The sequence below is a fragment of the Cupressus sempervirens genome, chromosome 7, assembly GCF_028749045.1.
Source record: "Cupressus sempervirens isolate cs-2001-9-10 chromosome 7, ASM2874904v1, whole genome shotgun sequence".
NCBI classification, from domain to species: Eukaryota; Viridiplantae; Streptophyta; class Pinopsida; order Cupressales; family Cupressaceae; genus Cupressus; species Cupressus sempervirens.
In genome coordinates this window covers 216,796,465-216,821,116 of record NC_143124.1, presented here as the reverse complement: position 1 = coordinate 216,821,116, position 24,652 = coordinate 216,796,465, and the positions used below count along the sequence as shown (strand labels likewise).

Genomic DNA, 24,652 nt, shown 5'->3' with positions numbered 1-24,652 from the left:
AAATTGGAATAGGAATACATATTCCAATTCCACCTATTTAGGTGGAATTGCAAATACTCATTTTTTGGCAAAAATCAGAATACATAATCCTATTCCCAATTCTAATTTGGTTGAACCAAATGAGGGATTAGAAATTTTAAGAATTTATATATGCCTATTTCACTCATATTCCCATTGCCAAATGGGCTCTTAGTGGGCGAGAAAATAAGACCATACTTGTATAGTAAAAGGAGGGTGAGAAAAGAAAACTCATCTGACAGGTGCTCGACAGAATTTACTTCACATGTAAACCCACTTTATGCATTGAAGCATGTGGCATTCATAGGGAATTTGATGCACCTATCACTATCATATAGTACATCACATCAATTAGAATAAATTAATGCTGAATGTGACATTTCGTGTTCTAGGGTCAATGGTGTAGGGAAAATAATAACGATCATCTTGGGAAATTTACAATAATTTAATGATCAATTAAGAGATAAAAAGGTTTGTGTTGGAAAAATTTTAAGTGGTCATATGGACAAAACAAATAGGGAAGAAAAAGCTCACTATGTGAAAGAGTTCAATCCGATATAAAAGCTAAATATAGGTTTATTAGTGGCACAGTTACGAATTGGATCCCATCATTTATGGTGTGAGACAGGGAGGAGGACAGTGCCCAAGGAGGATTGGGAATAAAGAAAATGCATCTACTACAGTAAATGATGTGTTGAATTGGAATGGGACTACATCTTTGAGTGTGTGGCATACCTAGATATCTGAGAGCAGTTCAAGGACAATTTGAAAGAGGACTAATTACACTGGATTTTTTAGGAAACAAGACCACATAAAATAGTGGCCTTCTTAAAGCAGATTCATAATAGACGAGCTGATATTGAAAAGAACATGAAAAAGGTTCCATAGGTTGGTCTCATGGACATCATTAAAATACCTTACATTCATTCATTACAACATTTAATAAGAAATGATAAGCAAATGCAAGTTGTCATCTTATTTCAGAAATCCCTCAAGTCTTTACATGGTTGAGACTGAGAGGCTAACAGCTGTCAAAAAGATAAATACCGTACAGATGCAAAAGTGAATGGGATAAAGATGACAGTGACTAAAGGCATATAATAAGTGAACGAACCCTCCATTTGCACAAGAAACCAGTTGAGAGAAATGTAGCATTTGTGAGTCGTGTAGAAGAATTCTAATCGGTAGACCCATTTTGAATATGAAAGCCCAAGGTCTTTTTTACCCATCACTACTTTGTTTGTGTATCGTTGAATTACAATAATAAACACAGGGCATCTGTATTTCCGGTCACATGCAATTAGTAACAAAATCAAGTGTTTTTCATTTACAATAATTTAACAAAACTGGGTTTTATGATTCAATAAATTACAAATTTGTGAACTAGTTTAGCACACCTCTATGTTTTAGCCATTTATAGGATTTTTTCTTAGCAAATATTGCTATACCTGAAGTATTCCCTTGCCCTAAAATTGTAATGCTATGCACTTAGAATTATGATGCAAATAGAAATGCAATTGTAAACCAAAACACTCAGGAGAAAATTTTATCCATAACTGAGAGTGAATTTTTCACTTTGTTAGACCTAGGGCTAGGGTTTAAACCAAAAAGCTTTAATGAGCGCATTGACTTGGATAAACTAGCACTATTTTATGACAAACTAGAAAGAGCTTTTCAAGATTCATATATTAAGGGTTTAATAAACTCAGAGTTGTCTACTAATGTTACTATTACATTGGACATAGACCATAAGCCTCCTTATTAGTATGATATTTTTGTGTCATGGGTTCATAATACTATTTGTTTGTTATCATTTTTTTTGGGATTGGGCAATAACAAGGAAGTGGGGAGCAGTATTCTTGAAATGATTTATAATATCCATTGTCAAGGTCAGTCAATTGAGAAGGTAGATGTAAGATATAATTTTGTTTAGCACATTGTTGAATCTATGCAACAACAATTACTAATGATTAAACAAAGTACAACTACAGGCAAGATGAAGATATTTAGGTTCACAAGTTACTTGTGCTACCTTCTTTTAGCAAAGCACTACCCAATATTTGAGATAGAGAACAACAAGCTTAATATTGAGGTCTATAAGTTTGATGAGAAAACTTAGAAGAAATTAGAGACTCCAAGTCAAGTATATGAGTGGACACATAAGATGAGGATGAATGCTAACAATAATAACTACAACCATTTTTTAGACTTCTTTTAGGCACCTATTTACCAAAAAATCACAGGCACTTCAATGCCTAGATTTCCTATGTCTTGTAAAGATTGCATTCAACTGGGAAGTCAAATTCAATTGGCTGACTTGTTCTTCATGGAAGAGTACACTATCTTAAGGTTTTACGGTTCAGCGGTTGAACTTTGAAAACTTCCAATGCATGTTACAGAAAGGATTTTTGCACTGGAATATGTATAGTAGATGGAGAGTGTAGATAAACTTTTCACTAGACAACAAAAGAAAATGATATTTCCTTCCTTGTCTTTCACAATTGGAGGCCTCACATTTGAGAGAAAGGCTTTCAAAGTGGCAAATGAATTGGTAACTTTTTTTTGCTTTGATTTTGTCGGTCATTGGAATAATGATCCACTAAACATAATAAAAATAAGACTTATTGCCATTGGGAACTCTATGAGAAAATATCAACATCAAGAGATGTCATTGATAGAAAAGTTAAAAAACAAGGATTCGTGGGATGGGGTTAAGAAAGAGATGGAGAAACATGCAACAAAGAATAATATTTCAATGCAAGAATTGTCATCCCAAATTATGAAATTGCACATATTAGAGTCACACAAATCAAAGCCTCTGACATACTTAAATTTCTACAAGAAAGCATCTCAACCTTCTAAGAGGTCTGTACCGAAAGCAATTAAAAAGGCACGTGCATCTGAATTATGGTGTCAAACCAAGATGACTGATTTTTTGAAAATGAGGCAAAAATTGGGTGAACCTATGACATCAATAGGTTTTGAAAAAATTGAGGAGGATGAACTTTTCAGCAATTATTGGAATAAAGAGCATCCAACTATACTATATGATTTTGGAAGTTGCAATGACAATGATATTCAAAGATAGAAAGACCTTGAGTCTGATGGAGACATTCCAGTTATTCAAGATTCTGGGTCAACTGGGGGCAGACATATTGTTAATCTTCAAATAAGTGATTCTATCAAACAAACCTATAATAAAGGGGCAACTATGATACAAAAAATGGGTTATGCAAGTATAGCGCCCATTGGTGCAAGTGGTGAAGGGATTTGGAATCCAATTTAGTACCAGGTCCACCCAAAATAGGAAGTAAACCAATCATTGGACTTTCTAATGAGATTAAAGATGATTCATCTAGAAAGGGAAAAAAACATTATACGTCTGCTTCTGAAGGTCATCCAAACACATTATTTCTTCAATCTTCAAATCTAGTTGTAGTTGATCCCACTAGCGCTGGCACTGGCACTAGCATGGATGAACCTTGTGCACAAAAGAAAAAAAGTTATGAAAATTAAAATGCAAGCAATGTCAGTGGTTACTTCACCAATGTATGCACTAGTAGCTTCTGTACAAAACCCTAAAAATAGTCCTAAAATGCCAGGGTTTGGAATGAGCCATCTTCAGTATGTTGACAATCCTCAAAATACAATTGTAGGTGGAGTAAGCTTAACTGGAGTTGGAGGAGCATACACTAATACAACTAATAATTCACCTTTCAAACACTCAATTGTGTCAGCAAATTCAAATTTTAGTTTGAAGGAGTTTGCATCAAAGTTTGATCAGACAAGCAAAAGAATAGGCAAATTATGAAGACTTTGAAAAGTGATGTAGTTGCTAAATGTTAGGGATCCACTAATAGTATATTTCCAACATATGACCCAAACATCAAAATGATGAACTTCATGGCTATTATGCCCCTAGCTAGAGATAATAATCCACCAGAAAATGTAATAAATTGTAATGATGTATAAGTTACCAGTCTTCAAATGGATTTGTCAAAAGTGAAAAATATTGACAAAATCAATATATCAAAAGAGAGCAATAAAATGGTCTACTGTAAACTTCTAAAAGCAGAGAGGAAAAAAAAAAGGCTTACAAAGAAAATAGAAAAGTTATAGGTAGACCTTAATAATGTTAAGGCCAAGGAGAAAGTAGCAGACAATAGGTTCAAAGAATTGTAAAATAGGATAAATAATTCTTCTCCTATAGAGGCAATTGTCCAGAAAGAAAAGATGAATGAAAAATTGAAAATTTTGACTAAAGAATTGGATGAGTACAAAAAACAAATTTCAGCATGAAAAAACCTCTACTACATAGTTGTTCAAGTCTATAGAAAGTAGTGCACAGGTCAACAATAAATTGAAAATTGACCTGGACTCTACTGTCAAGAAAAATAATAATTTGAAGATTGAATTGGAGAATTAAAAGAAAAAAGAAGAGTCTAAGGAAAGGATAATTGATAATATACAGAAGGAATTGGGGAATGAGAAGAAAAAAGAAGAGTCTAGTGCAAACACAATCCACAATTTGAATAAAAAATTGGAGAATATGAAGAAAAAAGAGGAGTCAATTGCAAAAACAATCCTTGATTTGAAGAAGGAATTTGAGAATGCAAAGAAAACAGAGTCTAGTGCTACTGCAAATAGTAACACAATCCTCGATATGAAGAAGGAATTTGAGAATGCAAAGAAAAAAGAAAAGTCAACTAAAAAGAAAATCCTAGATTTGAAGAAGAAATTGGAGAATGCAAAGAAAGAGGAGTCTTCTCAAACATTCCATGATTTGAAGAAGGAATTGGACAATGTGAAGAAAAAGGAGTCCACTACGAAGATAATCTATGATTTGAAAAGAGAACTCGAGGATGAGAAGAAAAAAGAGGTAACTACTGCAAAGACAATCCAAGATTTGAAGAAGAAATTGGAGGATGAGAGGAAGAGAGCAACTAATTGGCAAGGGCAAGTAGAGGAAATATAGAAAAAGAGTGAAATAGAGATGTCTGAAATGAAGAAAAAGATGGAGAATGTAATTGCACAAAATATAATGACATCTTCTAAAGTCCATCATGTCAAGGATGATCTAATAAACATGGTTAAGCTCATCAAACAAGAAAATTGGGATAAAATAATGAAGAACAGTGATAGTTTGTTTGAATGGCTTGATTTAAATAGTAATCTCAGACTTGTATTTGAATTTTTTTTGAAAATATGTTGAGTTAAAAGAAGAATCTTCACCAATTTCTTAAAAAATCTTGCTAATTTTTTTTTGAATGAAGTACAAAGATCCAATGACAGGGATTTGGCAAATCAAGGAATAAACAACTGCTTGGATGCCTCTGGAATAACCTTTGTTGTCTATAACAATTGTGAACAAGTAATGGAAATAGATGAAGCTCTCAAATATTCTTCTAGAGAATTGATGAAGATGAATCATAGCATACTAAACTTGCTAAATGTTGGATTACCAAATCCAACTTACTTAGACGGAAAATTCAATAGAAAAGAAGATTACATGAAAAAGTTGCACAACACTATGAATTTTGATCTAGGCAACTTGCCTGAGGAAACCACTCTAGAAAGAATTGCAAGTTGTATTAAACCACTATCAACAATGAATGCAGTTATAGATAAATTCCTTAGTTCATGTAAAAATATCTCTTTGAAGTATTCATTGTTGACGAGGTTACGACTATTTAGCTACAACCTAAAAAAAATAGAGCTTTCAAATGATGCAGAATGGAGCACCCTAAAGAACATCATTGGAGATGGCTAATCTTCTCAAACTATTACTGTTGCTGTCAGTGACAATCATAGATGTTAGCACTAAGAAGTAACAACTTAGTAAGTCATATTACTATAATCGTTTTGTTACTTGTTTCTCTTTAATTTCAAATTTTGGATTTAATTTCAACTTTGTTTAATTATGTTAATTGTTATAAGAATCAAGAGCTAGCATATCAAGATAGTTGGATAGCTAGGCACTAGCATACTATTACTATACAGAGCAGATGGAAAACAATTTCCTACTCCTACTTGAAAAAATTGTACAATTGGCAATGTGATTATACACACATAATGTATTATGTAGTAATAATCTGATTATATATACAATTACAAACTAACCTACAGCTATTGTTGCTCCCTTATATTTATAAAAGGGAACTCAGGGTCATTTGACATTGCGTCATTTGCAAAAGATTTTAATTGTTAAATGTATTATGTTACAGACTGATTTATAATTATAAATTATAATGCAATTTTTTTTTTAAAATAAAGTTTATTCTGTTAAATGCATTATGTTGCAATTTCTTAAAGAAACTAGAATCAATGAAAATTTCAACATTTTTAAAAAATACAATCAATGAAAATCTCAACATGTGTAGACTCTAAAAGTAAAAACTAGTTTCAATGAAAATCTCAACATGTAAGTTTGTAACATCAACATGTTTAAAAAAAAATTAAGCATCTATAGAAGGATAGTGAATGAAGGCTATAAATTAACTTCTACAAACATAATTAATTAGTAGATAGAGTCTTAGATTAGAGCTACAAGCCTACTACTTGACTCACACAGAAGTTAGAACTTAAAGTTGAAAAAGCTGCTATAGTTGCCACTCCGCTTGGACTGACTGAGCATCACTATCATTATAATCCTCCTCATTTATTTCATATAACATTTCATTGTTCATTGTATTTTCTTCATATTCATTGTCAGTGTCAGTATGCATGCTAAAGTCAACATCATCTTCATTGCTTTCAATATCAGAACATGAACCACTACCACCACCACCGCCACTGCCACCACCATCGCCGCCATTGCCACCACCATCACCACTACCACCACCACTACCACTATCACTTGGGTTTGAAATGTTGACCATCCCTCTTCTTTGAATTTTTTTTCTCTAAATGTTGAGAACCTTGTCATAAGGGAAACTATCAACCTCATGTTAGGAATAAGGTCTCTCAACTTTGTATGATTCCTATTCTTATTATTATTTGTTTTGTAAATGTATTTTTGCAAATAATATTTAAATGTGAGTGTACATGTCTAGTTGGCATGTTGATCACTTACATGTGTCGACATCTTGAAGTGTGTGAAGGAGATCATGGCTGAAAAGGTTATGACGAATTCCTATGACACGTAAGAGCTATTTAAGGAATGAGCTATGACAAGTGTAAGAGCATCTTATGACATGGGGCCTTTTTGGGTGCCCAAGAATGAGTGGTTGGTCTGTGTAAGAGAATATGCCAAAAATGGGTTGGTATGATGGATTCCCTTACACTTCTCTTGTGACCACTATTTTTGGCAGATTCTATGACAAGTTGTTATTTCCTATTCAAGGGATGGATGCCCTTTTCTTGGTATTACATGTACATGTGGCATTGTGCATGGTTCTTGGTGGTTGAGCCATGAAAAATGCCCAACTCCTTTGTGGGCATTTTGTTGGGTCTTAAGATGTTCATAAAAGTAGTATTGCATGTTGAAGAGAGGTAGAGGAGAGTGTGCAGGTACTGAGGTGCTGCTGAAGTCTTCTATTGTTGCTGTTAAACTTGCATTGCAAGTGTATTGTAACCTTGTGTTGAAGATAATACATTGTGCAGGTTTTGAAGGGGTGGGGTTGTTTTAGTAAAAGGTTTTTTCCCACCAGCAAATCTTTGTGTTATGTATTTCTTTCTCTATCTATTTTTTGTATGCATGGTTGGCTACAATATTGTTGTTTATATAATATCGAATTTGCAAGTGTAAAATTTTTTAAAAGGATTTACACCATACTTTCCTTAAGAGATTAGTGTAGGAAGCTTTTTCTGCACCCGAGTTTCCTTACACCTCATACCTAGAATTATAGAGGCTCAAAAAATTATCCAAATTTTTGTCTAATTTATTTCTAACCTTTGACTTTAGGAAGTACAAAGTACTGAAAGATCTCTCATCCTCCACTAAACCCAATATCATTGTCAAACATAAATCAGTAAGCTTGAAATATTCTAGTAGTGACTCTCTCAACTGATTGCTCTGACCAAAGTTTTTCCAAAGCTTTGTTACCGCTCCTTTATTTAGATTCTCCATAAGAACATAGTGTTCCCTCGTTATGTTTGCAAAAGAATATGATTGATCTCTTAGTCAAGATTCATCTAAAATTTCATTTATAGTTACTTCATTGATTACTTTAGGTTTGAAAAAATGCTGAATCAAATTCATCATCCTTCTTCAAAAATTAGTTAGATAGTTTAGAGACCAATATTGAGGAAAAACAATAGACATTGATTTGATTTGTTCCTCTAGAGGGAATCTGAATCTAATTTCTGATGAAAGATTGTAGCAAACTTGCTTGACAAAGTCAATCATAGAGTCTTTGATCTTTTTAAAGTATTCGCTTGTAACACATGAAAGTATCTTCCCTGGTTCTGATTCTACTTTGCTTCCTACTTCATTGGGGTTGGAGTCATGGTTGATGTAGGCATAGTACTGCATTGCTATGTCAACTCCATGTACCTTGGCACATACTTCATCATTTGCACCAATATGTAAAAAGTTTCCAAGATTGTTCAAATCTATGATTTCTATCCACTTTGCAAACTTTGATTCATCTAATGGTAGTAATCGATACAGAGTATCTAGGATACTACATGTCATTTTATGCAACTTATTATATTCTACAATGTACATAACTCTTTGCTGAACTTTTTCTATAATATTTCTCATGTCCTATAGCATGGGGAGAATAGATGCTAAAGTTAAGAGTATCTTAACATTAGTTAGACTTGAATATAGTCAAGTGAATCTGTCTCACATAGAGTGGGTTAGTCCAATCAATGAAGGATATTCAGAGAATACTTGATGTGCTGGTCCATCCAAAGAGACCCATCTAGTATCATTGTCTTTAAGAAGCTTCCCCCCATCAGTAAGTCCTTGAGCAAAGTGTTGAAATTCTCAGACTTGTTTTGGACTTCGACAAAAGTATTGGTAAATCTCTTTGATTAGAGATTCCAATTTACTTACACAACCAAAATCATTGACAATTCCAAAAGCTAGATTCATTTGATGGGCCATGCAATGAATGAGAATAGTGTAGGGTGCCAAATCATTCTTGATCTTTTTGCAAAGTCCACCTTTATGACCTTGCATAACTAAAGCTCCATCCACTCCAACACACACCAAATTTTTGGAAATCTCCATGTTATCTAAACCTCCACATTCAATTAGAGTACTCTTGAATAAATCATATAAATTTGCAGCTGTCACACTACAATTCAATTTAGCAACAGATAGTAGAAAGGGTTGATGATAAAGATCATTTACAATATAAACATGCATTCACACCCAAGAAGTATTATCAATTTCTATAACTTCATCTAGAGACAATGCAATTAGATTTAAGTGTTTTATTTTTCCTTCATATCTTTTTTTGCAACCTATGCAAGACACCTAGCCCATTTCCAACCTATTATTTATTGACCAGTGACTTCGAAAAGTTCCAAACTTTAAAAAAGTTCAATAAGGTAATAATTGAAGGCTAGTCTCATATAGGATGTCCTCTACCCAAAATATAAAAAACCACACTTAATTGAACTAATTTTCCCATATTTTGCACTTCCATTGCTTTCCCAATGAAATCTTCAATGGAACCTTTTACTGCAGAATGCTTATCCCATAATTACTTGTGTAACTTGTATATTTTGGCATTCCTGATATGCAGACAGTTGTCCTTTGTTTTCCAAGTTAGCACAGATTTTTCAACTCCATCTATAGTTTCCTTTTTGTAAAATTTATTGACATCCTTTTCTATGGTATCAAGTTTAAACTACAACCTCTTCTCCTTCTTTGTTATCTCTATTCAAATCTTACATTTGCATTCTATAGGAGGCTCACCATCAATTGGATTGGTCATTGGCTTGATGAACTAGCAATTTTCCACCCATTCTAATTGAAAATTCCTTTTGGATAGATCCCAACAAGATTGATCTTTTTTTAACTACAATTTTCTTTTCCCTTTTTGTGTATGAACATGATTTATGGAATCACTTTTGGTTTTCTCACCTGATTGGTCATTAACCAACTCCAACTCTATAATATTATTTTGTGACTTCCTACTTAGGGAAAGTTCCTCCAAATTGTGTTCAAGTTCATCCTTGACTGCTCGATATTAGGTTGAACAACTTGAACTTCTTCAATATGGTCTCCAACTTGTGATGAATCTCCTTTTTCATTAAGCACTATAGATCTAACTTGTGAATCTTGTAGGTTTCCAACATTTCCACCACTAAAATATGCTGATATGGTTCTGCGTTTTGGTATTGGTGGTCTCTCTTGGCTTTTAGGGATCCTACTAGAACCCCTATCATCCCTCTTGTTTTACAATGCAAACAGATAAAGGTTGCAAAAAATAAATCAACTTAGTTGTTGAACAAAAGACTTAAATAGTGATGAGTCAAAGACTGTGAACAGTGATAGTACACTACTTAGATTATATATAATAATAATAATAATATGATTCATTCTCATAAAAAGGGTATTACTACTATGGTACTACAATCTACGGTACTACCAAATAAAATTCACAAACCTATAGGCTATCTTAGCATGTGAGATGTCCAGTTACTAGTGGACATTGTATAGTAAAACTTAAAAAAAAACCAGTACCAGTACCACTGTCCACATAAAAAATAAATTAAAAATAACTTTCCTTTTATGAAAACCATAGTCCATGAGTCAATTGGCAATGCACTCAACACACTGAAACTTCGGCAACAATAAGAAATGCTAGTCTCTAGACTAGAAAAGAGTGAATTGTGTAGAAAAAATATATCTTATAGTCTAATATAGGTTGGCAAATTATGCAGGATTAACAAGAAGGAATGTCAAATGTAGAAGAAAGGCACCTTCCTATGTAAGCCCATAATAGGAAACAGTTGGCTAAATGGGGCTGGTGGTTGACACACATCAAGAAAATGGTAGGCGATGCCTAACCCAAGGAAAAATTATTTGGTTGTGGTAATGGCAAAAGAACGTTGGCCAATAAGAAACAACATGCAAAGAATGACAAAATGTTTAAAATAAATGTCTCCAAAACATATATTACATTGGTGATTGGACTGATATTTTTGACCAATCATGTGATAACTAATGGGAAACTACCACGGGTGTTGGACCCAAATCTGATAAATATCCAACGATGTGGTTGACCTAGGTTACATGCACTATTCGCCAAATGATGATTGACCCATGAGATGGGATAGCCAAATGGCGTAGATTTGCCACTAAAGTAATCTCTATCTTTGAGACCAAATTGGATGGTTCTATGACTATAATAGGAAAAATACTCCTATTTTAAGGATTTGATGTCTTGATGGGCATCAATTTTTGGATGAAAAGTTCAAACTTGTGCCTTGCAATCTATGATTGGATAAGACCAATATTTGGCTCTCTGTCAGACTAAGATGTGAGTGTGTTTACCCTTAACAATGATGGATGTTGGTTCAAACTAGGTACCTCTATCTATAGATATGCTCATATTGTGATGATGAGTGCAAAGAATCCATAGAAGGGATCTTAGGATGTTTCATCTTCTTGATTGGCTCTCAAGATCTCTTGGTGTCTCACGAATATGAATGTGATGTTCCAATGTGTTCTTGGAAGCATATGTAGATCAAAAGTCATAGCAATTCTTGACATGGAGGCCACAAGTCACTGAGTTGGGAAATTAGAGTCTGCTAAGTCAGATGTCAATCTCAATCTCTTGGTCACAAGTGGAGGCTTGGATGAGAGGCCACTGAGTTGGAAAATCTACTCCATGTTGGATATTTATCCACAAACATGCAAAAGGACTCATGTGGTGCTATGGGAAATATCCTACATGCACCCAACAATATATATATATAATCTATATTTAAAATAAAATGCCACAAGACTTATAACAAAGTATAAACTAACTTTTGGGTAGTACAAAGTGGGCCAAATTTGTATGAACTGGTTAGAGAATATTCCTTGCAAGCTCACTAGAAATTGTGACATAGTGATCCTAAGACCAATTTTGTGAAAGTAATGTTTTTACCCCAAAAATTTATAGATAATGCAACAATAATATGATGGAAAAAATGTAGATCCAACAAAAATCTAAAAAATATTTTTTGAATAAAAAAATCATATATGTGTCATTAATCCATAGATCAAGCCTTAGGGTTCTAATGCAAAAAACGTTTGCCTAAAATTTGAATTTTTCTTCATCTAGGCAAGTTTATAGTCAAAATTAATCAAAAAAACACCCAAATGCAATATTGAGGTCTAGCCTTTCTCTAGACATTCCCAATAACTTTTGATATCCTAGATACCATGGAAGAATCTACCTCAAGCTCTAATACCAAAATACTCTCCAATGACTATTCCATGAAACACTCCTTTGGCTCTGATACCATGGAAGAATCTGCCTCAAGCTCTAATACCACAATGTGTAAGAATTTTCCTAAGGAAATGAATGTAATGCGAAGATCTAAAACCTCAAGAGATAATATAAGAGAGAGAAGATGATCAAATGAGAATCTCAATAATGATCAAATGATAATGGATAGAGATGTCTAGTAGTCAAAGTTAGATTCAGATAAATGGATCATAGATGGACCTAAATATATAGGCAATGCATGATATCTAGGAGTGATACAAGTGATAAGAATAACTACTAAGCACATGTCCACCAAATGTGGATTATCCTCTAGTGCACATAAAAGTATGTGCAATAATTTGAGGATAATAATGCAAAGTTGTATCACACAAAGAGAGGTGTGAGACAAGATGCACTCAAATAAAGTGCAAAATTTTAGGTGTCCACATGATAACTAATATGAAAATTCATTATCCTATGTAAACTTAAGTAAAGTGTAATTAATAATATTTAATTACACCAAGAAAAACAACACATATTCTAATAATATAATTATAAGATTTACATCCAACATGTTGGGTTTTACGACCTTCCTGGATTATGGCCAAATCAAAGAATAATACAACTCAATCCTCATATGCGAGTTTCCACCTCCTACCTATCATCCCTCAAGATGATACTAGTTAATTCATGCTAATATATCTTTACTCTAGACACTACAAGACTCTATACTTATACCAAGCAAGCCATAAGTGGGTCCGGTGGATTAAATTAAATAAACAGTTAGTATATGCCCCAAGTTTACAATCATAACTAACTCATAAGATAAAATAAAACTACACGATGTTAGACATAGATCCACATGATAACCAATGATCTAGATCCAAGATCACATAAGATAACTCCCATGGATCAAAAACTGCATAAATAATCTCCAATGTCTATCTAACAAAGGAAGAAAACACTACCAGTAGCCACCAAAAGAGCTCTAGCTCAAACACAATCAATCCAAACATTATGAAAATGTAGGAAATAGTCCATCAATAGGTCCTAAACATAACCCCAAGTGATATGCTTCCTTTCTTAGAGTGTAGTACCTAATACATCTAAGGCCAAGTCACATACTTCTTTTCATAGAACTTAGTCCCACTCCCTTGCCTACTCTCCTCCTTTCATATATATTGTGGTAAATTTAGTTATAAAAATTTATGTTTTGACTAAAATGATAAACTTTCATTCTCTTTTTCATAAATAATTCAAGTATAACTCATCAAGTAACATATAATAAGAGATTACGTTAATTCCTAAATTTGCTTATTCCATACAATTTTTTATCTATATTATGACATATTTTTAATTGTAACTTGAGTTTGTAATTCTTAGACTCTCTAATCTAATTAAAATTTCTTTAACAATTATGTCATTTTATTTAGATAAGATAAGATACCTTATCAAAGTAACATGATTGTATCACCTTTTATATCTCTTACTCCACGTATTTTTCTCTTCCTACAACTTGAGTTTTCCCATGAACATGAAAATACATGCACGTGAAATAAAAACATGAAAGTAAAGATTTACAATTATTTAAATCATTTCTATTCAATTTTAAATCTTGTTTGCATACATTCCTTTTAGATAAATACTTATTCTTCCCTTAATTTTTTCTTCTCTCTATTCTATGGTTCCTATACTACTTTCCCTTCTATGCAACTCTCTTTGTAATGCAATCACAATATAAAATGTATTACTCTCTCTCTCTCTCTCTCTCTCTCTCTCTCTCTCTCTCTCTCTCTCTCTCTCTCTCTCTCTCTCTCTCTCTCTCTCTCTCTCTCTCTCTCTCTCTCATCCCTTAGATATCTAAAAAAAGACTAATAAGATGAATGTGAAATCTGAATTGATATCCAAAGTTTGCGCACAAACCTTGAAGCTTTAAATTAAATTTTTTGAAGCAAATTCTTTAGCTAGTAGAGTCCACCAGTACAACCTATATGTAACATTACCATCTGTAGCTAACAACAATTGATCCATGTAGGGTTTGCACTAGTTTTTTCCCCAAATGCTTCCGCATTAATTTTTGTAAGATTTGCACTAGAATTCCCATTTTGGGTTTAAATTTTACCTAGGGAAAGAAACTTTTAATGTTCATGATACATGTGCACTTTAGCTTCCTTCTATATCGCTCAATTTTTCCTATTAAAATAAGGTTTTTTAATTAATAGACATAGTGAGAGATTTAGAGAATTAGATAAGCATATATCATTGACATAAATTTTCAAATTTTTTTTGCATTATTACCTATCAATCCTATAATTAGTTTAATTAGATATTTTTGAATCATACCACAAAATGTTCATATATAATGAGTCATATACATTGGAGCATTTAAATGTAAGTATATACACATACATAGATACATTCATATATGTATATATATGGTAAATATAAATTTGTATATAGCATAATAAAAAATATAAAGTTCTAATTTTAATCATTAATATTTTAGCTATCAATATAATTAATATACATTTTATATAATATATAATATACAATATTACTTTTTTTTATCATGCCAAATGCACGCATGCATATATAATTCTTATCATTTATATACATAGGACCATATATAACGACTTCCCATAATTAACAAGATATATGTATAACATTATAAAAATGACTCCATAAGTCAAATCCTCTTAGCCTTACTTTTTTTTGGGTCACTCTTTTCTTATTACACGATAAAAAAATTATTTTCTTTGTCTTTGTCAAATAGTATCCATTATCTTAATCCTTTTTAATGAAATTCTGGACAGCTATCCTATTTGATATAATTCTTGATCTATACTTCCTCCCTTTAAGAATGAAATTCATTATCATTACATAGTCTAGAGCTAAATTAAGGCATCCTTTAGATGAAGAGACATGTCTCTTGGTAAAAATAATTCCCAAATAGTTATTTGTTAACTAAGATTCTTCCATATCAACCATTTTGTAGTTCTATTTGCACTTCTCTTCATCAATGATTAAACATGCTTAACGATTGGTATTTATATCACTACTAGTAATTACTCACATTCTTATTCTCCAAAGCTAACCAATATGACCAATTTGATTGATTAGTTGTTGTGGAAGCTAACCCTTATCTTTCAACTAGAATTTCCTCTTATCAATGGTTGTATCTCTTAGATGTTTTCATGGCTTAATGATTTCCTACATCTTGAGTAACATCTTCAAATGTCACAATTGCTACCTTTATAATGGGGATTGTGCTTGTCTATCAATACTTCATTATACTGCCTTTATATTTGAATGAGCCCTTTTAGGAGACAATATTTTTTCTACCTTTTTACTAGGATGAACCAATTGGACTATTTGGGACAATGCAAGAAAAATTATTGATTGAATATATTTGAAATGTGTGTGTTCAAGTATTCTCCTAATAATATCGATGTCTCTTTGTCATTAAAGTATGAGTACTTGATGATTGTTGATAATTATTTCATATTGATAATGTTCCTAAAAATAGATCAAGGTGCGAATTTTTATATTACTGCTGCTAATTTAACTTTCAACATGTATTACAATCCTTGTAAATCTTTGTAGTATGTGTTTGAGTAGTCAATTGGCTGTTTCTGGTCACCATCGTTGGCTAGTTTGTATGGCCTTCTATAATCACATATCTTTCTCTGGCACTATAGGGGCTATTTAAAAAATTCATGTAGTTACATTACACCGTATCAAATATACTGTGAAAATAATAATTAGCCAATTAGGCTATTTACTCCGAGATTCTCAACAGAAAATTATCCCGTCGAAGTCCGAATCTGGTTTTGTGCCTGAGGGAATTTTATTTCTGAGGTGGTTGAGAGAATGACATAGGGTAGTGGGGATAGGGATGTGTAGGCACCTAGCAGGTTCCATAGCCGATGTTGTTGCTTGTGTAGAAGGATAAACATCAGACCACTTCCATCTGGTGATTTATGCCACCGACTATAAGAGCACATTTACCAATGTGATTAGTCTCTGAAAATAATTCCTTTTACTAAATGTTTATTTTCCATTGTGTCTTTCCTAATTATGGTTGTATTCGTCCTTGCGGGAATGAGACGAAAGGTTGCAGAAAGGCTCCTACAAATGTGGAAACAAGTTACAATGCCAGTTTGATATTTCCCTAGGTTACCTTCACCCATTCTGTTAATGGGTTTTCACTGCGGTAAAAACAAAACCTTCTATATTTATTAATTATAAGTCAAATAATATTTGAATCATAATTATTGTGGCATTTTTACACTTTCAAATTTTGTTCAGGTCTTAAAACCTTAATTTAGTTGAAAAAAATCTCAGTTTTGACCCTTTTGTTTCTTGCATCATACTCAGCTGCTACTATGGCTTCTGATTGGTTAGAGCTTTATTATCAGGATGTCAAAGGCTGTTTAGCTGGTAAGAGTAACTCATTTACCTCTGTTAAAGAGAGTTTCCTTTTCTGATTTTGTTTATAATTATCGTCTTTACCCGTGCTTATGTTACTGTTATAACCCATGTTTTTAAATATTTGTATGCTTCTTATGGAGTGAAAGACCGCTTGAGAGGAGATGGTAAATCAATAGAATCAAATGCATATCGTTTGACAACACTATATCTTGTATTATCAGTGTACCAGTAGCTAGTTTTTAAAGTAATTTGGGAGAAAAAAAATTCCCGATCAAAATTTTGTATCACATCATGTAATACATAACCAGGATAAATCTTGAATCTAGATTGAAAAACTTCACTCAATAATTTCTTAAAAACTTGTTTTAAATTGTAAAATGCATTGTGGCAGATTGGACTATTTAAACTATTGTATTTTCTTCTTCATAGCTAATGAAGATTTCATATTCTGGGCATTACTATTGATGAAGCCTTTTGTCTTTATGCAGCATTAAAACATAGCATAATGAGAGTGAGGACTCTGATTAAAGAAGTGTTTAGGTTCACTGCTTTGTACCCAACATCATCTTCTAATGGTAATAATAGATTGTTGGGCAAAGTCTCCAACACTCATAAATATGCAGAATGTGACAATATGGAGAAGTGGAGATCTCTTTTCATCCAAATGGACAAACGCATGATTGTTGAGGCTGACCAGCTTGTAAGTAATGGATATCGGGGAGTTATCCTAATTTATTAATTATTCGCATCTAATGAATTTATTGTATCTTCTTGGGTATCTCCTTTTAGTAGATCTTCCAACATGTAATTGTGGTCTATCAAGATTTGATTTTAATAGAAAGATTGGAATCTGTAAATGTCAAACCTTTGGGTTAGAAATCCTTCGTAGAAAACTGATAATCAAGTCTTTGTATGGAGGAGACTAGTTTGCAGCAGATCGAGGGCATGCAAGCACATTGCAAGTCTCAATCCTACGCAAATTTAACTTCTCTTGTTGACAACCTTGATGTAACTTAAACTTGAACTTTGTAGCTCTTCACTTGTGGATAATGATTATTTAGGAAGGCTCTGTGCCAGAATCAAACTCATTCCAGCAAGAAAACAATCAGTACATGTCTATGTCTATACTATTGTGCTTGATTCATTGAGATGCAAAAGTTAAAAAACAAAGAACAACAAATTTACATCATGATGAGTTATTTCTCAAGTCTTTGACGATAGAAACTCCTGAATAGGGGTTTGTCCATTTTGCCTGCAATTCTTGGGTTTACCCTGCCAGTAAATACAAGACAGGTCGGATTTTATTCTCAAATAAGGTTTGCCCAAAATATTGTGTTTCAACCTTGTTTTCATTATAGTTTAATTGGTTTAAATCACAAATTATGCTAAAATTTTTGTTTCTGGGTGTTGCACTTACAAAGCTGGCCCTGGTGGAGCTAAGAAATACATAACTTGAAAGCTTAAGAGGAGATGAAACAAGAAAGAAGGAAGGATGGGAAGAATTTATGATTATGACATCTATAATGACCTTGGAGATTCTTAAAACAATAAAAAATATTAATGCCGAGTATTATGAGGATCTACTCATTTCCCATACACACGGAAGGGAAGAACATAGCGTCATTGCAATAAAAGTGGTTTGTACTTGGCCCCAAATTTTGCAAATTACCTAGTTAGTAATTAGCCTTCATTAATGGAAGAAGATGATAGTATTGATGTTATGAATGATAGATCCTGGTAAGGAAAGTAGATTATTTTTATGAACTTGAACATATATATTGTTAGAAACAGTCAACAAATACACCCAGGCTGTTATAACTGAATTGTCTGTCTGTCACACATTTCCTATTATGTTGCTAATAGATATGGATGCTGTCCTTGATACTAGGTCATACAGCATTATCATCTTAGCCTCTAGAAACATCTTTTATTAATGCCCTCATCTCATAGGCTCTATATATATAGAGGCCATTGCATAGGTTGTAAGCAATCAGTTTTATGAATAAAATATGTTCTTAGTTCAGTTTTTATTTCTGATTTTCATTGCCTAGTATATTAGATCTCTTATTTTTATCATATATTCCTCGAGGTGAACGGTTTGAGGTGATAAAAATGTATGTTCCGTTAAGCAATGGGCTAAAGAGTCCAGTTTGAGCTACAGTGCCTTGGATTTTTGTTTCTGTTACTATTGTTGCGATGCAACGGCAAAAGTGAAAGTGTTCACTGAAGACATTGATGTCTTTTCTCAACTCTGCTGCAAAATGCCATGAAAGACCCACAGTTTGCCAAAACCAAATCTACACCAGCATCACTTAGCAACTAAACCCCAAACCCTTGCTACTTCATATCATAATTTCAGTTAAAAAATAAAAATCAAAAGCATCAAATCGACTATTCTCTTTCTATAAGACCAATGATTGCATTGTAAAATGTGTGTGGATAAACCCCTATCGTACACTACATACCTATGAAGAAGCCACAACCCAAAATCAGCTCCAGTGAGATGACAATTGTGAATCTTGCAGCATTCTCGGTTGAAGTTGAACTTCACCCAATAAAAATTCTCATAAGTTGGAGTAATAGGTGCTATAATATTATCATCATTCTTAAGTGCGTGGAAATGATTTTAGGCCCAATCTTGCATCCACAAAAACAATTGAGAGGCAATATAAAGTGGGAGCAACATCAACTTCAATTTATTCTAACCAATTTTGTTTTAACACCAGAAGATGTTCCATGTTTCTTACAACAATTCTTTTTTTGTCAAGGAGGTTTGATCATTTATTATACATAGAATGTCATTCTTTGTAGAAATATTTTTACTATAACTTCCATTATATATTTGATGGGATCAGGCCCAAAGACTTTATTACTGGTAATGTTGGACATTCAAGAGCAGTTTTGGGTACAAGAGATTGAGACAATTCTTCGGCTGCAGTGCACTTGACAATAGATTTGAAACCAAATCTCCCAAATATGGTTAATGTTGGTCTGTCAAATTTCAAATTTAGAAATAGTTTTTGCTTCATATTCTATATTGTAAAGATACCATCTACGTTCTTTCCTTTCTCAGACTACTAGAAAGAAATTCTTAAAACTATTTAGAATGTGAATCTTAAAGATAATTATTTTTTCTATGCAAATACATCCTATAAAAATTATACAGTTACTTCCTGTTGTTGCCATGTGGAAGCCTTTTTATCTTGAATTTTTTCTGTATAGTAGAATTCAACATGTTCAAAATTTAGCAGGCAAAGCTTGTAATGATTTAATTCTCAAATGCTTAGGAAAATCATGTAAATGTTTAGAGGAGGCCTAAAATGTCTAATATTTTTATAAGCATCATTCCTCAGGGTAATAATTAAGGAACTACCTCTTTATGGAAGAGGTGGATCGATTAGAGAAGCGACGTGTTTACTGCTCAAAACATAGACGGTCATAAATAAATAGGCTATTCGAAATCTTTTTTCAGAAAGAATCACAACTCTTCATAGAATATCATAAAGAGTTACAAGAAGGTTCGTTCTATATATAATTCAATCCTCCCCTTTTTAACAAGGTTTCTCACTTTTGGACCAAACAAATAGCTACGTGTTGAGAAATCAAATCTCTAATCCTCCTTTTCTTTTAAAAGACTGTACAATGCTATTTTAAAGATTTCAACTAAATAGTCTTTCAAAACAATCCTAAAAATTAATTTATGGTTAAAACAAAATCTCAAGTTTGAATCAAGTTTTAAATTTTGGGGGAGTAAACAAAATATAAAGTTTGAACCAAAGTTGGTTATAAAAATAATGATCATGGACATCAAGCTCAAAGCCTTTATCATTTTAAGTAGAATAAATTCTTATTCATCAACTATTAGCATATTCTACTACTTTGTAGCATATAATGATATAGAGCTATTCATGATGTAACATGCCTTGTGTCTCCTTGTTAGAATTATAGAATATCATTGTTGTGACCTTGTGTCTACTTGTTAAAATTATAGAATATCATTGTTGTGTTTGGGTTTGTAAATTTAAGAGTTTTCACATGCATAGAAGGTTTGTAAATACCATTCTTTTATATTACAATGGAATCTTTGAAATCTTTAATTGAGATAGCAATTGCAAATGTCAATATGAGAATTGTTGTACGTTGAGTTGTAGTTTTACAAGATTAGATAGTGCATTGATTGTTTAACTATAGCATGAAACACATTTGACATGTTGATAGGTGCTGTATGAATTTCATAGTTAAAAGTTTTCAAATTGACCTTGTGTTGGTATATAAAGTGATTCTTGCCTTGTAGTAATCACTATGACCTCTTCTGGTAAAATGCAACTCATTAGTGTTTTACAATATTGCAAACACATTCTTGATTCACTCAAATAAGAGTGGAAGGCATTAGATCTGCCCCACCCATTTCCATTTGATTTTACCCCTGATAAAGAAAAGCTACGCACTCCATCCACTTATAATAGAATCTTTGAACTATACCCTTGATAGTGTTGCAAGAAGTCCATACTCATCCCAACAAGAAACCCCTTTTGAAGTGATGCAGATCTCTTAGCCCTCTAAATTGTTGGAGAGACAACCATTATTACAACTCTAAATATTCATTTTTCTTGCTTGCGTTAAAATTATGCTTTGTTTCTTATATATCTGACTATTTTTTATAAAAAAGCTACCCATTTTTCTTGTTGATGAATACTCATGGGTAATTATGATAGAAAATTTCTATAATCAATTACAATATGTCCTCTATTTTTGTGGATATGGTTGTTTAAATATTTATCATCAAGTTTTTGGATCATAATCCATAATCCATCATCAGGACAAAAGGAGACTTTAAGGATGAAAAAGATTGCAGACTATGATAAAAAAAATATTGATGATAGAAATTTATACACAAACATATTCTTCAATGCTTGTCCCATCTTGATGATGGATCATGGAGTATAATAAAAAATAGTAATCATAAAAAATTATACACAATCATATCCAAAACATATAGGCTACAACGAAAGCATATGTTTTCACCTTCTAAAGAATAGGAAAACAATACTTGTTTTTAGCTGGTAGTGTCTTCTCTTGAAGGTAAAATATTGTTTCTAAGAATGGGGAGGTTAGCAATAAAGGAAGCATCAGAAATTGAGGGATTCATGGCAATCTCCATTACCTAGTTGGAGCTTGGCAACCAAAATAGAACTCATGACAACCTAATAACCAAAATAGAACTCATGACAACCTAATAAGAATAGCTTCAACTAGGGCACCGACCTCATATACTCTATTTTCACCTTACACAATGCACTTGTAATTTTTTTCTAATAACATAATGAAAATAACCCTAATGTGTTTGATGCTTATTTTACATGATAAGGATCAATGATACATTATGAATCCTCACTTGGAGACTTGTGAAATATCCATGTTGTGGGTTTAGTATGAAATTTCATTTATAATATTTTAATTGCTTGATTGTATGCAGACCTATGTGGTAAATTTAAAGATACACTAGTCATTGCTTCAACTATTAGTCAAAAATTTATTGACCATGACAATTTTCATACTTGTAGGAAAAACTAAAAGTAATTGGAAAGAAAGTGAAGAATGAAACTTCCATCTATGGTAGTGAACCTAACAAAATTCCAAAGGATGCTTCTTCAGGTACCACTTCAATCAAGTTGGGAACTAATTTAATTTATGTATGGTTAATGGTGTCAATCAATTAATTTTTTCATTATTGTCCATCATTCAAGAACTGATGTGTATTTTTCAAATATTCGAGTTGTTGAATCCTTGGGGCCATTCAGTGCCATGATGTAAGGATGTATGCAAATCTAGATTTAAATTATAAATTTGTATTTGATAATGCAATAGGATTCCTTTGACAATGATTGTGCCAAACTTTTGATGGTGCTCTGTGCAAGTTTAGATCCTCAAGACTTGCACAAGACTATTGGAACACTAGAATATGGAGGCAATGCACAATGTATTGTTAGATTACCCAATTCTCCTCCACTTAAGAATGAAACCAAGACCATGGGATTGGACTTAGTAATTCTCTAGACTAGAATCTTGGGCACGGATGAGTATATTTTGAAGCTTCAAGTAGAAAATATGTTGAATGAGAAGGAAAGGAAAACAATGCAAGGGAAATTGGAACATGAGGAAGTCTCTCATTGAGGATAAAGAATGAAAAAATGGAAAGAATGGAGGTGGTGACAAAGGCTCAAAAGAAACTCCAATATGAAGACAATATCAGGTTATTAAGAGCTAAATCTAAATGAAATATTAAAGAGTACGAATGTAAGGAAAATGAATTTATGGATCTTGGGTACATAAGGATGGAAAAATATCCTCTACAACATCAACAGGAGGTTGGAAGGCTATACAGAAGACTGGAGGAAATTGAGTCTAAAGTTCAAAATCTTAGAATCAGTTCCCTAATAAATTCTCAAGAAGACGGCACAAAGATGCTAGTAAAGAAATTAAGATAATCCTTGAAATGTGCTTGGTCAAGGTCAATGTAGAGGCTTCAACCATGTCAATGGAATTAGAGTATATGCAATCTTATGACATGTCCTTGAGATCTGAAATCTAATCACATAACACACTGAATTATGATATCTCTATAGATAAATGCTAGTTGAATAAACTACATGGATTGAACTCAAACATTGAAAATACCTCATCTAAATTACTCACGAGTGAGATTTCAGATGGGAATGATTGTAAAGATGATGAAGATGAAGAAATCATTCTAGATGCACAAGATTCATGAGAAAGGGATGGTTACCAACTGTATATGAGGAAGAGAGAAATGTTGATGAAGAAGACAAATGTATCGTAGATGAAGGAATATCTCTAAAAGAAGGTGAAACAAATCATGCAATTCTTGGCAATGCTAATAGAGATTGTCATTTTCATGAGAAACTAAAAAGTTTAGAGAGCTTGGAATGGTATGTGATAGAGGAAAGAAGAGTATGGATTGAAAACATATTTTTTCTTGTGAGAATTATAGGGAAATTGCAAGGAAAAAAGCTTCAAAGAATAAAAATGAGGTTAATCAAACAACTGAGCATGTACCTGATGGTGATTGGATAGGAAAATTCAAACCTTCACTCTGTCCTCTAACTAAGTAATTTAGTAATTATAAATTATACCATTCTGTATTAATGGAAGTAACATTAATCCCTAATAGCTGAAAAGGTTTAGACTCCTGTAAGAGATGAAAGTGAAAATTTTAGTTGAGTTCCAAGGAATTGTTGAATAAAAATGGATAATCAAAATCAAGATTGTAGCTTTAGAAATCAGTGGAACTCTTAGACCTATAATATACAAGTGCTAGTAAAATATTATATCATATTTTGGAAACGGTTAATTTTTCCCCACGTCTACTACATTAACCGATTCCTTGAGGAATTTGAAGAGAGACCGTGAGAGAACACGTTCGTAAACACAGGACACAAGATAGGGGAGACGTGACAAGTAATAATAATAACTATATTTCACTGAGAAGCACAAGGAGATTTAAAAGAAAGACATGCGACAGGAAGGTTTTGGATAGCAATACATGAAGCAAACCAAGACTCTCAAATCCCACAGCCCAAACTTAAGAAGGGGGACACACAGACAGTAAGGCACAAGCCCGCATACGAACTGCACACAACACAACGTTTGAGGCTCAATGCGCACATCGATCAGGGAGTATCAGTACGCATGAGCGCAGCAAGCACACACGCAGTGTGGCACTGCTTATTACAACATAGAGATGACTAGATCACACGGGGACAGCGGAGCTTATTCTATTTCAAAGCGCTCCTTATTACATCGTA

The 24,652-nt window shown here is 32.9% G+C and overlaps 1 pseudogene; it reads left to right on the top strand.

Annotated features, from left to right (window-relative positions):
- The first annotated feature begins 22,682 nt into the window (after positions 1–22,682).
- On the top strand, positions 22,683–24,596 carry LOC149546266 (uncharacterized; annotated as a pseudogene).
- Positions 24,597–24,652: the final 56 nt, after the last annotated feature.